The following is a 16659-nucleotide window of genomic DNA, read 5'->3' as shown; positions in this document are numbered from 1 at the left end:
GCATGTGTATGTGTATTCTAGAAGAACTCAAAATGATGAGGAAACTTAATCCTGTAGTATTCTAAAGGACACAGTGTTTACAGCCAGAAAACCTGAGTTATGATCTCACATGTACTATTATCTGTATGACCTTAAGCAACATCACTTCCCTAGGAACGGAGTGTGACAGAGGATCTCCAAGTTCACTTCATGAGTCGTACTTTGTTGGCATCTAAATCAAAGTAACAGATTAAAGAAGGCAAGTAGAAACAGAGACTGGAGAAATAAAAAATGGAAAGAATAAAATAAAAATGGTAGATGGAGCAGATTTCAAAACTCAGGCAGTATGCAAGCAATCTGAGTTTGTGGGGGAAAAAGTACTATACCTCATATTTTCAATAAAGCTAATGCCATCTCAAAAAAAAAAAAGAGAGAGAGAGAGAGAGAGAGAGGCAGGGATATTTTCATACAGATCAATGAAAGTTTAGAGGAGAGGAATCATGGCATTAGGGTAATTATATAATTATATTACATCTGACTCTTACTCTATGAGAGTCAGTGTGAGTTGATAAAGGTATTCTACTAATTCCTAGACAAAATACAAGCTAAGTTCAATAAAATTTTCTAGTGGCTAAGATTTACTAAAGTAACTAATCATGTTCATACAGATGCCCACTGGTTTTAATAGGAAGCCACCTGCTTAAGAATAGTTAAGAATGGAGCTAACTGGGGGTGCCTGGGTGGCTCAGTTGGTTAGGCAACCGATTTGGCTCCAGTCATGATCTCACGGTTTGTGGGTTCAAGCCCCACGTGGGGCTCTGTGCTGACAGCTCAGAGCATGGAGCCTGCTTCTGATTCTGCCCCTCCCCTGCTCATGCTCTGTGTCTCTCTGTCTCTCAATAATAAATAAACGTTAAAAAACTTTTTTCGAAAGAACGGATTTAGTTGGGATTTCTGTCACCAATTAGCTGTATGTCCTTAGGCAAAACATTTAGTCTCTTTTGGCCTCAGTTTCCTCAGCAAGTAATAAGGGACATGCAGTGAATAACTACTTATATGCCTTATAGCTAGAAAATTGTATGATTTGGGATGCCTGGGTGGCTCAGTCAGTGGATCAAGCGTCTGAGTCTTGATTTGGGCTCAGGTCATGATCTCCTAGCTCGAGTTTGAGCCCTGCTTTGGGTTCTCCGCTCCCAGCACAGAGCCTGCTTCGGATTCTCTGTCTCCATCTCTGTCTGCCCCTCCCCCACTCACGCATGTTCTCTCAAAAATAAAAAAAATTAAAAAAAATTTTTAAAAAAAGAAAAAAAAAGAAAATTCGATAATTTATTTAAATTTTAGTCTGTTATCACTCTAAAATTTATTAATAATACTTGTCAGTGTTTAATGGTCTACTTAGCTATTTTTATAAATTACTTATACTTATTTTTATTTTCATTTAACTTTTATTTATTTATTTATTTATTTATCTATTTTAAGAAAGAGAAGGAGACAGAACGTGAGCAGGGGAGGGGCAGAGAGGGGGGGGAGAGAGAATCCTAGGCTGGATCCCGGGAATTGAACCCTGAGATCATGAGCTGAGCTGAAGTCAAGAGTCTGATGCTCAATGGACTGAGCCACCCAGGGGTCCCTACTTATCATATTTAAACAACAATTACCTGGCAATCGATTTATCCATTAAACAAGTCATTAACCAATGAACTTCCACTGCAAACAAAGCAATAGAAATTAAATGAATGGCTTCTGGAGGACTTGTCTTAAAATGCCATATCTAAAAAGTAATGATAAATGTCACAGAGAATAACTGCAAAGGAGTAAAGGTGGCAAAGGAAGAAAACTAGGTCATATGGGAGGATATGATGGAGAGAAAATGTATCAGCAATTGTTTCCAGCATCAAAGGCTGTCTACAGAAATATGGAGTCCCGGTGGGGGATGGTGATTATATTTTTATTAAGGAATAAACCCGCTATACATGTAAAATTTACATGGTGAATAAGTTCTCTTAAAGCGATGAAATAAATTTTATTCTCTCTAGTGCTTTTTGCATTTTTTGTGTTCTCTATGCCAATTATTTGCAAGCATTACCACTTTTAATTCTTCCGATAAACTTATGACATAATTACTAGTCTTTTCCCTTTCTTACAGCAGGAAAAAAGAGAAGCACACACAGAAAAAGAATTTTGCCCAAACCCGCACAGCTATGCTGCAAAGCCGTGATTTAACCTTGTTTCTCTAATATTGTTTTACATACTACACTATGTTGCTTCCTAAGTCTGAAATTCTCCTTAAAAAAAACTGCATCAACAAACCAAGTTCTTACAGCGTACATTCTATGTAACTAACTGGAATTAACAATATTGGATTCAGTGGTAGATCCCCCAAATAAGTCTATAATCTATTGAGGCAAATAATAAAATATTTTCAAAAAGAGAATGATCACTTAAAAAAACCAATTGATTTCTTTGGGGAATCTAGTTCTAGATTTTCATATTTTACCGTTTTGTCAGCTTTCTTGAGGTATAATGTATATACAGTACAATTCTAAAATGTCAGAAACAAATGTATCCAGTTGTATACCGCCACAATCATTGTATAGAACATTTCCATCACTCCAGAACATTCCCTCTCAGACCCTGACACTCAGTATCCTCCACTAACCTCAGACCGAGCTGGCAACCACTAATCTGCTTTCTGTCACTGTAGTTTTTGCCTTTTCTTGAACGTCATATAAATTGAACTTTGCTGTATGGAGTCTTTAGTGTCTGGCTTCTTTCCCTTAGCATAATACTTTTGAGAATTACCCATGTTTTGTGTCTTGGTAGTTTGTTTATTTTTATTCCTGGGTAGTTTTCCATTTTATGAATGTACCGCAATTTGTTTATCCATCCATCTCTTGGATTGAATCTTGGTTTTTGACAATGTTGAACAAATCCCCATAAACACTTAGGTGCAGGTCTTTGTATGAATAAATGCTTTCGATTTTCCATGCAAAAGTTTACAATATATAACAGAAGTTGATGTGGAGGACACCTACAGGTAAGAGATCCATGATAGAGAAGTTCCTCCATAGAAACAGAAACGAATTCGATACTTTGATACTTTAAGTACATATGCCTTAGAGGGTCATATGTCTTAGAGTAAGACCAAGAGGCTGACGAGTGGGAAAGTCATTATATGAAACTATTAGCAGAACATCAGTATTTGGGGGAAAGAATTTCTGTACAGTTGCGAGAATAGAAAGCAGATTTTAAGGAGTACAAAGAAGCAGTAAGGAATAAAAACTGCCAAGTACAGCCTATTCTTTCAGAAGTACTGGCAGTAAAGGGTGTGGGAGGGAAATGAAATGGCAGTTTGGGGAGATAGCCGGTTTCGAAGAAGATCGTGCAGGATTCTGGGGGAAGCTGATCTTATTTGTGGGAAGAGAAGAGATATCGACATGGTAGAGAGGGGATCCCTGTACAGCAAGATGTCAGAGGAGTGTGGGAAGGATGAGAACAAGAGGTACCTACCTACCTTGACCACGTGTCTCTTCCCAGGCAAAGACAGGATGTTAAATGATAAGATTCTGGTGAAGAGGAGAGTTTGGCAATAAAAACCTACTTAGGAGGAAATGAAGAAAGGACAGGGAGCCATATCAAATGGCCTCAATCTTACCCAAGGAATCAAGTAGTGAGCATATTTAGAGCTGAGATAGCAGGGTCCGTATAAAGTTTGGTCATCTACTATAGGGAATGTTCAGAAAACGTCAAGAAAGGATAAGAGAACTAGCAACCAAAGTACAAAATCCAGCTGAATTTTAGCAGCGCACATTTATTCTAACTTGGTCGTCATGATTTTGTGATTTTCGTCAGATATTAAGGTCTAGGAGTAAAATCGGAGGGAAAGAATAACAAGATGTTTCTTTCCTGGGTTAAGAATGTGTTTTATAGGGGCGCCTGAGTGGCTCAGCCAGTTCAGCACTTGACTCTTGGTTTCCGCTCAGATCATGATCTCATGGTTCGTGAGTTCAAGCCCCACATCCGGCTCTGTGCTGACAGCGCAGAGCCTGCTTGGGATTCTCTCTCTCCCCCTCTCTCTCTTCCCGTCCCTGCACATTCTCTCTCCCCGACCCTCAAAATAAATAAACAAAAAGAATGGGTTTTATAGATTTAAGAAACGATCGAGAAAATAAGGGATTATTTGCGTTAATGAGGAGATCCGTTAAAAAAGCTGGTCAAGGGTTGCAGGATGGGTAGGCGAGCAAATAATGATAATAATAACTAAATGAAAAATTCATCTGAAGACCTAAAGAGACTGGAGGTTATTGGTGGGATGGTGGCGAAAGGAAAAAATCAGTAGGCGTAAAGGAGTAAGGATAAGGAAGGAAATATTATTGCGGTCAGAGAGTAATGGCAGCTGATTCTTAGAAACGACTTACGGAGGAAACAGTGAGAAGGGCCAAACAAAGAACGTCCTGAGGAACAATCCGCTGGAAATCGAATTGCTAAAGATCCCTTACTAAAGATAAACTACTGCAAGACACAACGAAAGAAGAAATGTGATGATCAACTAAAGATCTATTAAGATAGCTTTAGCTTTTTCTGCAACAACCCAGACTGCCTCCGGAAAGACCGAGGCTCTGTCACCAGCAGCACATCAAATCAGAGAGCAGCGACAAGCAGTTACCAGTTCTTTGTGCACCGCTTTTCTTTACAATCCATTTATCAGTTTTAGTGCATGCTTCTGCCATGCTTACTCTTTCAATTGCTGCCACAGTCATAAAACAGTTGCCGTATAGTACATTTTGACGGTCCGTCACAGCCGCCAAGTGTATAGAGCAATACCTTTATTATAAACAATGCCAACATGGTCTTGCTGACCGTGGCAGAAACAAAAGCATGACGACACGATACTAAAAACATTCCGTTGCAAAATGCGGGGTACGAGAGGAGAGCTTGCAACCAGAGATCAAGACAAAGCCCCGTTAGGGGCGCCGGGCTGGCTCAGCGGGTTAAGCGTCCGACTTTGGTTCGGGTCGTGATCCCATGGTCCGTGAGTTCAAGTCCCTCCATGGACTGTGTGCTGACAGCTCGGAGCCTGGAGCCTGCTTCGGATTCTGTTGTCTCCCTCTCTCTCTGCCCCTCCCCCACTTAGGCTCTGTCCCTCCCTGTCTCTCTCAAAACTAAATAAACATTAAAAAAAGTTGACCACAAAGCCCAGTTACATGAATCTATGAGTTATAAGGTCCAACTCAGAATCATGGCAGCAACCGTGAGATTTGCTTCCAGGGAGTATCTCTGGAGAGCAAAGCAGGGAGGGAGGAGGTGGAGAAAGAGACTTTCGCTTTCACTCTTTATACTTTTATAATAGTTAGGGTTTTAATGCCAAAGCATGCATAACTGTCAGAAAAAAATTTAAACTGAACAAAGAAGAAGAGGAAGAAAAAGAGGAAATTTACCACCTGTGTAACCTTGGGCTGTATATTTAACCTGAATATCAATTTCTTCAACTATAAACTCGGAATATAAGGATCTATGATGCCTGTTTGTTCAGTCAACAAATATTTCTTGACTGTATGTATTGTCTTCGCTGCTGTGAGTTGGCAATAATTAGTGTCACTGTGAAAAATTGAATGAAATGATTCAGATAATGTGTCTGGCACCAAGAAAGTGCTCGACAGATGTCATTATGTTCCTTCCATTTCTCTAGTAGAAAAGCAGAATTAGTCTCGGGATTTTTTTTTTTTTTAAGTAGGCTCAACGCCCAGCATGCAGCTTGAACTCGTGACCCTGAGATCAGGAGTCACATGCCCTACTAACTGGGCCAGCCAGGTGCCCCTGGTCTCAGAATTTGAGGCAAGTTTAAAGCAGCCTCAGGTGTGGGGATTGGTGAACAAGGAAGAACCCTGGGCAGGTCCCATGTGAAATCTGTCTAACTCCATGTTGCCCAGGGAAGCAGACTCCTGAGAAGCCAGAGAAGTCTCAGTCTTGCGCCAGTGAGATTCAGCTTCAAGCCTGACATCTTCTTTTCATCCCCAAGAACTTGCTTTCTGGAGTAGGTTAATCTTTAGTTCACCCTGTCAAAAACTGTACCCTACAGGTAAATGTATCATTTCTTGAAGTAGTTTACTTGTTGGATGAAGTTTCTCGAAATCTTAGCTGTTCAAGTCTAATTTTAAAGGATAAATAATGGCAAAAAAAAGCTAAATGATAGTCAAAATCTAAAGTGTAATATTAAAGAATGCAAAGGCCTCTAAATATTGAATGCCAGGTATAAGAAACAAATACGAAACAAAACAAAAACATGATCTCCTGTGGAATGTCTTTAGGGAAGAAGGGGATGGCGGTATTGAGAGGAATCAACTCATCATCCATCAATCACCTCATTAAATAAGGTTGTAAGGAATCAAATGAGATGACTTGGGTAATGTGTCTGACACCGAGTAATTATGTCTGGCACACCAATTATTGTTAAGCTGCCAAATTCAGTCAGCTAAATCTAGTCTCGTCATCAGTTACCCTATGATTCTGGAATAAAAGACCATTAAAAGCCACCTTCTCCTTCTCCTTCTCCTTCTCCTTCTCCTTCTCCTTCTCCTTCTCCTTCTCCCTCTTCCTTCTCCTTCTCCTTTTCCTTCTCCTCCTCCTCCTCCTCCTCCTCCTACTCCCCCTCCCCCTCCCCGTCCCCCTACTCCTTCTTTTGCAATCTCATAGTAGCATCTACTAATGACTACATTTTGGGGGAAAAAAAATCAACCCGGGGCGCCTGGGTGGCTCAGTTGATTAAGCATCCAACTCTTGATTTCAGTTCAGGTCATGATCTCACTGTTTGTGAGATTGAGCCCTGCGCTGGGCCCTGCATTTGACAGCGTGGAGCCTGCTTGGGATTCTCTCCCTGTCTCTCTGCCCCTTCCCTGCTCTCTCTCTCTCTCAAAATAAAATAAACATTTTTAAAAAATCAACCCAGTCACATATATTACAAAGAGACTCCAGTATTCTTGTCTCAGGGCATTAGAGAGGACAAAACTGAGCTAGAAGTCCTATATGTAGAAACAATGTAATATGAGGATTAGATCTGAACGTCAGATAAATATGGTTAGGAGGAAAACTTTTAAATAAAAATGTTATAAAAGAATCTAAGTCTTAGAGAGAAATTAGGTTTTCTTACTCATGAAAGAGTCTACATTTTACTAATGCTATTCTCTTGGAATCAGAATAGCTTGATTTCTGATTTGTGAATTCTGGCTCTGCTGTAGAGTAGGTTAACTGCCATATAATCTTGAACAACTCACAGACTCACGTTTTCCCCTTATGAAATGAGGATAGTGTTAGCTGACTTGCCTAACTCATGGCGATGTGATAAAGCTTAAATGAGATAATATATACAAATGCATTTGGAAGGCTGTAAAAGACTATCAAAATAGAAAGAAATATTCTTTAATTTCCCTCTATTCAATTCAAGCCTTCTTCTACAATTCTTGCACATACCCTTTTGGCCCTTCTTTAAACATTTAAAACAACAGATTTCAAATATTTGTGTTTATTTCTAATCAATGGCACTCTTCACTCAAGGGAAATAATGGGAAGACCAAGGAAATCCAAAATGTAATAGAGCTAAAACAAGAGCTATTCCATTGAACCTAGAATATGAGTTCAGCTGGCTCTCCATTCCTTACCCACTGCTTTAAGACCCCTGGGGTAGACCCACTGAACAGAACCAGAAAACCACTAACCAAACTAATGATTGTAAAAGGATTACTACCTGATTTACTCCCGAAGGATTCAAAATCTTTATGCACATTTTGCTTATCACTTAGTTTGCCAGCATTTCAAAGATAGGAACCATGTTCCCTAATTATTCTGTATTTGCCTTGCAAAGCTGTATTCTGACCATCATGTCATAGTTTCTTACCTTGATATATTATTTTGTAAGCCACAGATTCGCAAAGATGAAAAGCATCCACGATATTCATTATTGGCAAGAGTATGGGAAAATAGACTCTCTCAGATACTAGGTTCAAATTGTAAGTTCTCCCTTGCCTGCTGTGAGTAGTGGTTCTTCTTCTTTTTTTATTTTCTTTTTTCTTTTTTAAAATTTACATCCAAATTAGTATACATGTATTCAGTGAATGTCTGCTATGCATAACAAGAAAATAAAACCCAAAAAGGCTCCACCCCCAGGAGAGCTTACATACTTATGAGACAAAATAAACAAATTAACCAATGAATGTATATTGTGTCAGGTACTGAAAAATATCATGACAAAAAGATTAAGCAGGATAGTGGGAAAAGAGTAGCAGGAGGTGCTATCTTAGACTGGGTGGTAAGAGAGGTCCTCCCCGAATAGGTAACACTTAAACGGAAAAAATGAAATAACGAAGAAAACAAAGGTTAACCGTAAGAGCAGAGGGGGCATTCAAGGGATGGCAAGGAGCCCAGGGCATGTGGAACAGAAAACCATGAATTTAATAGATGCACTGGGAAGCCACTGGAGGATTTGGAAACGGCACTCGCATAGCTTTTTGCATTTTTTTATTTAAGAAAACTTTTTTAAGTGTATTTATTTATTTTGAGAGAGACAGAGACAGAGACAGCGTGAGCAGGGATGGTGTAGAGAGAGGGAGAGGGAGAAAGGATCCCAACCAGTCCCTGCACCATCAGCACAGAGCCTGATGTGGGGCTCGAACCCATGAACTGTGAGATCATGACCTGAGCTGAAACCGAGAGTTGGACGCCTAACCAACTGAGCCACCCAGGCACCCCCTTGTTTGCATTTTTAAAGGGTCACTCATTCTATGGTGCAGAGAGTAGAGGGGCAAGGGGGGCAGCACTGAGGAGCCAGATGCAGTAATTCAGCTGACATATGACGGTGTCTTGGATTCTGATGGTTGAGGCAGAGATGGTGAGAGGTTGTCAGATTTGGGATATATTTTGAACGTAGACCTAAATGAATTTGCTGCTGGATTAGATTTAGATTAAGGGGGAAAGAGAAGAATCAAGGATATTTCTCAGTTTTTGGCTTAAGCAATTGAGGGTGGGGAAGAAAATAAATGAAGAGCACTTTGAAGAGTGGAGTAGGAATCAAAATATTGATTTGAGGCAATACTTAAGTTTCAAATGCCTATTAGCTATCCAAGCAGAGAGTCTGGAATACAGGGAAAGGTCAGGGCTGGAGATAGACATTTGGAAGTCATGGGACGAGCTGAGATCATATAGAAAGCCACTGTAGATGAAGAAGAACTCCAAGGTCTGAGCATTTAGGTATTAGGAAGAGGGAAAGGATCCAGCAAAGGAAACGAGAGGGTTAATGGATTAACCAATGATTAAAAGGAAACGGGTTAAAAAGAAAAGCCAATATGTTAAAAGGAAAAGCAAGAGAATAACAGCATCCCTAAAGCCAAGGAAACGGTGTTGCAAGAAGGATTTACCAAACTGCCAACTGTATATCCAAAGTCTCAAGAGTGTTTTACCCACTGACCATCTTCTAACAATTTATCCTGTCTAAATATTCATGTATGGGTACAAGGATGTAGCTACAAGAATATTCATTAGACTCTTCAAAGTAGTGCAACTGAAACTGCCAAACTGTTAACAACACAGATTTTTAAAGAAATAATTAGAATTCCTCCACTTGATGACAAAACAATGTGAAAGCTAAAAATCAAAATTATGTTCTTTTATATATTTCCTTGAAAGGATGTCAAGAAAAACAAAATAAAAATACATGTGTTGCATTTCTATCAAATGGGTATCTATAGCACAATACCACTTTAAAAAGAGGCTATAATCTATGTGAGTTTACATATGTACAGAAACAAATCCTAAAGAATTCGCACCACATTGACAGTGATTTTCCTTGGGTGATTTTTACTTCTTTAAATTTTCTGCATTGTTTGACGCTGTTTCCATTTTAAGAAAAAACTTCAAATGCTCTATTGAGACTTCAGGCCTTGTACTGAAAGTGAGAAGCCAATATCCTTCCTCGAATCGACTCACAGATGTCACATTTCGCCACTCTATGAATGTGCATCTCAGTCTAAAGGCAACGCATACATTATGCTCTTTCCTTGTACACACGCACACTGGAAAAATACAAACGCCTGTAGATGGAACCATATGAAACCCTGATGTTCAACCACTTTTGGCTTATAAAACAAGCCATTTCATGTAGTTCCTTCTACTGTTTGAAATCTGACCGAATACTATGTTTCAAGATCTGGGAGACTCTAACTCTAACAGATCGCTTCATAAATACGGATTCTTTCTCTCTGTCCGTCATCCTCGGAGATTCCATCCCCAACCCAGAGATGCAACTGTGCTGTAAGGAGAAGAGCTCTCGGCGCCGGGGTGGCTCAGTCTCTAGGTAGAGCACCTGACTCTTGATTTCGGCTCAGGTCGTGATCTCATGGTTCAAGTCCCAGGTCAGGCTCTGCGCTGTGCGTGGGGCCTGCTTGGGATTCTGTCTCTCTCCCTCCCTCTCTGGCCCTCCCCTGCTCATTCTTTCTCTCTCTCTCTCCCTCCCTCACTCTCTCCCTTTCTATCTCCTCTCTCTCGCTCCCCCTCTCAAAATAAATAAATAAATAAATAAACATTTGAAAAGAAAAGAGCTCTAGACTGAAGGTCAAACAGGTAATTTTTAAAGCTCTGTTGAGGCCTAATTGAAATAAAATAAGATGCACATAGCTGAAGTATAAAATCTGATTAGTTTTGACCTATGTGTACAGCTATGAAAACACAACACCATTAAGATAAGAAACATTTCGATCATCCTAAAAAGATAACTCGTGCAGCGTTTCATCCTTCTTTCCACCTCCATTCCCAGGCAACTACTGACCAATTCTGTCACTATAGATTGGTTTGCATTTTTTAAAATTTTATATAAATGGAATCATAAAGTATGGACTCTTTGATCTGGCTTATTTTACTGACCACAATTAATTTGTATCCACCGATGTTCTTTTGAGGATCAGTACTGAAAAAGTTAAAAAATCAGTAGGCCATTAGGTTCTTTATTGTTGATCATTCATGACAATATGGACTCATGGATATTTATTTTATACTGTGGGTTATAATCTGACCCTATTTCATTTATCTTGTTGCTTAAATTATTCCAGCTTTGGCCACTGGGACCTCTTTGAATTAGCTCCTGTGTCTCTTTGACATATCCCTATTACCAGGGTTTTTGTTTGTTTGTTTGTTTGTTTGTTTAGTTGCTTGCTTATTTCCTCGTTCTGTGCAAGTACAGAATGTTCTAGGCTCATATCGTATATTTCTTCCCTGGTCCTGCAGTCATTTTTGCAAAAGCCTAGGTTCCTTTCATTGGAGAGTGTATTAGTAACCAAGATGTGGGCACTGGATATACTCATTTTTTTTTTCCTTTTGGCATACTGTTCAATTTTTCAGCCACGATTTTTGAAAATACTATTCTTGCCCATTTAATTGACTTTGGAACTTTGTCAAAAGTCAATTTGCCAAAAGGAAGGAAATCCTGACACGTGCAACAACGTGGATGAATCTTGAGGACATTATGTTACGTAAAATAAGGCTGTCAAAAAAGACATATACTGTATCATTCCACTTATAGGAGGCATCTAGAGGAGTCAAATTCATAGAAACAGAAAGTAGAAGAGTGGTTTCCAGGGGTTTGAGTGAGAAGAAAACCGGTTGTTTAATGGGTACAGAGTTTCAGTTTTGCAAGATGAAAACGTACTGGAGATTAGCTGCACAACAATGTGAATATACTTAACACTACTGAGCTATATACTTAGACGTGGTTACGATGGTAAATTTTATGTTATGCATTTTGACCACAATACAAATATTTGGGGGGCACCTGGGTGGCTCAGTCGGTCAAGTGCCTGACTCTTGATTTTGGCTCAGGTCATGATCTCACAGGGCTGACAGCATGTGGAGTCCGCTTAAGATTCTCCCTCTCCCTCTCCCTCTCCCTCTCCCCCTCCCCCAGTCGTGTGCATGCACAGGCACTCTCTCTTAAAAAACATGTAATGCATGAAATGAAAAAGAATTAAAGTAGATGTAACAAAAAATCAATTGCCCATATCTCTGTGGGTCTGTTTATATACTTTAGAATCTGCACCCATAATCTGTGTGTTTATCCTCTTACCAATACTGCCACGTCTTGACTACTGTAGCTTGAAATCAACTCATGTGAGTCCTCCAACTTTTTCTCCTTTTCAAAGCTGTTTTGTCTATTTGGGTTCCTTTTCATTTCTACATACATTTCTGAGCCAGCTTTTCTACATCTACGAATATCCCACCATGATGTTATTGTGATTGAATTGAATCTATAGATCAATTTGGAGAGAACTGAAATGGAACATTATTGAATCTTTTATCACTGTTTACTGTTTTTCAGCAAACGGATAAGTATATTTTGTTAAATTTATACATAAGTATTTCATGCTGTGTGTACCATTATAAATGGCATGGACTTTAAAACTTTGCCTTCCAACTGTTCATTGTCAGCATTGGGAAATACAATTATTTTTTGTATACTGACCTTGTATCATACATCACTAATCTCATTTATGGAGTTTTAGGAGCTATTTTTGTAGATTGCTTGGTATTTTCTTCCTTTTCTTCCTTTTTCTTTTTTGAGTAGGCTTCACACCCGGCACGGAGTCCAACACAGGGCTTGAACTCACAACCCTGAGATCAAGACCTGCATTGAGATCAAGAGTTGAACACTTAACCCACTGAGCCACCCAGGCACCACCTTGGTATGTTCTATTTAGAAAATCATGACATCTACAAATAAAGACAGATTTATTTCTTCTTTCCCGATTTGTATACATTTTATTTCTTTTTCCTGCCTCATTTCACTCAAGAGGACATCAAGTATGAAGTTAAATATGAGGTTAAAGTGGACATCATTCCTGATACCCGATCTTAGGTAAAAAGTATTCAGTCTTTCACCATTCACTACATTATTACCTGAAGAATTTTTTCTTGTTTTGTTTTTAAGTGTTTTTTTTTTAATAAATTCTCCTCATCAGGTTCAGTTCCCTTCTGATCCCTTGTTTGTGGATAATTCTTAATATCATGAAGTGATGTTGAATTTTGTCAAATTCTTCCTCATGTGTTTTTTGATATAATAGTATAGCTTTTCTTCTTTAATCTCTTGTTATGGTGAATTAAATTGATTGATTTTCAGTAATGAATCATCCTTATATTCCTGAGATAAACTTAATTTGGTTCTGATATGTTATCATTTTCATTTATTATTGATCTTTATTTGATAATATTTTATTCAGGGCTTTGCATCTATATTTATTATGGATATGGGGCTCTTAATTTTCTTTAATGTTTTGTCTGATTTTTTAATGTTTATTTATTTTGAGAGAGAGAGATAAAGAGCACGAGCAGGAAAGGGGCAAATAGAGAGGGAGAGAGAGAATCCCAGGCAGGCTCTGCACTGTCAGCACAGAGCCCAATGCAGGGCTCAATCCCACAAATGGTGAGATCATGACCTGAGCTCAATTCAAGATTTGGACACTCAACCAATTGAGCCACCCAGGCACCCCTGTCTGACTTTTATATTAGGGTGACATTGACCTTTTCTTTCTGTAAGAGATTGTATAGATTTAGTACCAGTCCTTTCTGAAATGATTGACAGGATCCTCCAGTGGAGCCATCTGGACCTGGAATCTTCTTTTTGGAAGTTATTTAACTATGAATTCAAATTCTTTAATAAATATAGGACCATCTAGTTACTTATTTCCTCTTGAGTGAGCTTCAGTAGTTTGTGTCTTTTAATAACTGGTTCAATTTAAGTTTTCAGAATAACAAGAATACAATTATCTTTACTATTCCTTTAATATCCTTTTATGCCTGTATGCTCTGTAGTGATATCTCCTCTTTCATTCCTGATATTAGCAATCTGTGTCTTCATTCATTTATTTTTGTTAGTGTTCCTACAAATTAATCAATTTTACTGAAAATGTCAAAGATATAGCTTTTAGTTTCATTGATTTTCTCAATTGTTTTTGTTTTCACTTTCAGTGATTCTGCTCTTTACCATTTCCTTCCTTCTGTTTTCTTTGAATTTAATTTACTCACCTTTACTAGTTTCTTAAGGTAGATGCTTAGATCCTCACTTTGAAACCCTTTTCTAAAAGATGATTTAGTGCCACACACTTCCCTTGAACAAGTACATTAGATGTATCTCACAAATGTTGCAACTTAAATTTAATTTAATTCAAAATATGTTCTAATTTTCCCCTGGGTCTTTCTCTTTAATTCATTGGTTATTTAGTAATGTTTTCCAAATAATCTGAGGGTTTTCCAGGTATTTTACATCTCTTTTATTTCTATTTGGTTTAACATCATTATCGTCAGCAAACATACTTTGTATGACTTCGATATTCGTACAATTTTAAGGTATATTTGTGGCCCAGAGTATGTCTCATGTGTACCTGATAAGAAGATGAATTCAAGTTGGTGATAATGTTGTTTAGGTTTTCTATATTCACCTTCATCTGGGATACCTGTACTGAAGTTACCATATACATCTATGGATTTGCCTGTTCCCTCTTTCAGTTCTATGACTTTCTATCAGCTCTACTTTGAGGACCTATTGTTAGCTGCGTATAATATACATTTATAATTGGTATGTCTTCTTGGTGAACTGATTCTTTCATAATTATCTAGTTCCTTCCTTATTCCTGCTAATATTTACTGCTCTGAAGTTTACCTTGTCTGATCTCAATATAGCCGCATCACAGCATTCTTTCCATTATTACTGGCATCATATATCTTTTCCATCGTTTTACTTTTTCAATAACAGGCTTATGTTTTAACAAAACAAATTAGTCTGGTAGTTCCAAGGTGTAAAAGCAACCAGTTTTGAAGTGATTCATGATAACAGCACACACATCGATCCTTCCTCAGGGGAACAGTCTCCTCCCTGATACCCTCCTTGGTCATGATGCAGATTCTGAGTGTCTTCCTAGTGTATGCATCCATCCCCTCTGGCTCTGCCCCAAAGACAGTGGGACCTGCTCCACATTCTTCGTGTTCTTAAAACCAACCTGGTTGTCAAGCAGGCACTGGTTTGTAGCATGGCACTTGCCGAGTCCTGCACAGCCCTGTTCCCTTCTTCATCCGGTCCTCCAACAATGTTGGAAGCACAGTATGGAAAGAAGCACCTTGAATAGATGATTGTAGACAGCATTGCAGCAATCGCTCCCGTAGTCATGGTCTTATTTGTAGAATGCGTGTACATCTTCAGTCTTGCTGCAATCATCTTTGTCGGGGAAAGATGGTCTCCATGAAAACCGCCGCATCCGAGGACTGTTTGGGCTGTTAATTTGCAACACTTGGGGCTGTCTCAGGTGTGAACTGAAAACCCTTCCCTTAATCAAGTGTCAGAAGCAACAACCGAAAACTCTTCTCAAGCAATTGCCAGTACGGTACCTCCACTGACAGCACAGGGCAAGAAGTGCAGCTGCAAAGGGCCCACGTGCTTTCAGGTTCCGTCACCGGGTCTAGGCCGGGTCCCTAGCACCTCTGCTGGGCTGGGGCTATTTCACCGCGAGAGGGCTTCATCATTTTACTTGTAACCTATATATATCTTTATATTTTATATTTAAAGTGCATTTCTTTTTTTTATTATTTTTTTAATGCTTATTTATTTTTGAGGGAGAGAGAGAGACAGTGTGAGACGGGGAGGGGCAGAGAGAGAGAGAGGGAGACACAGAATCCGAAGCAGGCTCCAGGCTCTGAGCCATCAGCCCAGAGCCCGACGCGGGGCTCGAACCCATGAACTATGAGATCATGACCTGAGCCAAAGTCAGACGCTCAACCGACTGAGCTACCCAGGCGCACCCCCCTTTAAAAAAAAAGAGAGAGAGAGAGAGAAAGACTTTTTTTTATCCATGTATTTGCCATCTTTGATGCTCTTCCTTCATTCTTGAAAATTCCAGTTTTTCCCTAATACACTTTTCCTTCATCCTAGAGATCTTAGTTTAGCATTTCTTATAGACCATGTCTGCTGTTGACAGTCTCTTAGTTTTCCTTTTTCTGAGAATGTCTTTATTTCACCTTTACTCATGAAGCATATCCACACTAGATGGAGAATATTTGGGGTTAATAGTCCTTTGTTTTCAGCACCTTAAAGATGTCCCACTGGCTTCTGGTCTCCACGGTTTCTGATGACAAATCCACAGATGTTTGAATCACGGGTCCCATACATGCAAACATATGATGTTTTCCTTGGCTGCTTTAAAGATTTTTAAAAATTTATCTTTGGTTTTCATTAATTTGATTATGATATGGCCAGGCATGGTTTTCTCTGAGCTGTTCTCTTTGGGTTCACTAAGCTTCTTGAAATGATAGATTTTACATTTCACAAAATGTGCAAAGTTTTCAGTTAATATTCTTTAAAATATTTTTTTCTGCACCAATCTCGTCTCTCTTTTTGGCACTCCAATGATATGAATGTTAGGCTTTTTGATATTGTCTCACAAGCCCCTGAAGCTCTGTTCATTTGGTTCAACCTTCGAATCTTCTTTGTTTCGGTGTTCCTCAGATTGGATAAGGTTTATTGACCTATTTTCTTTTCTTTCCAGCTTTATTGAGTTATAATTGGTAAGTAAGTGTGTGTATTTAAGGTGTTTCATGTGATGGTTTGATATACATATACACTGTGTACATATACATATACATATATGATATGTATAT

The 16659-nt window shown here is 38.9% G+C and overlaps 1 pseudogene; it reads right to left on the bottom strand.

Annotated features, from left to right (window-relative positions):
* Positions 1–16167, bottom strand: part of LOC122235284 — a 59894-nt pseudogene extending 43727 nt beyond the window's left edge.
* Between the last annotated feature and the right edge of the window lie 492 nt (positions 16168–16659).

This window comes from Panthera tigris, chromosome X (assembly GCF_018350195.1).
Source record: "Panthera tigris isolate Pti1 chromosome X, P.tigris_Pti1_mat1.1, whole genome shotgun sequence".
Lineage (NCBI taxonomy): Eukaryota > Metazoa > Chordata > Mammalia > Carnivora > Felidae > Panthera > Panthera tigris.
Note: the sequence above shows the minus strand (reverse complement) of the source record. Positions and strands in the feature narration are given on the sequence as shown.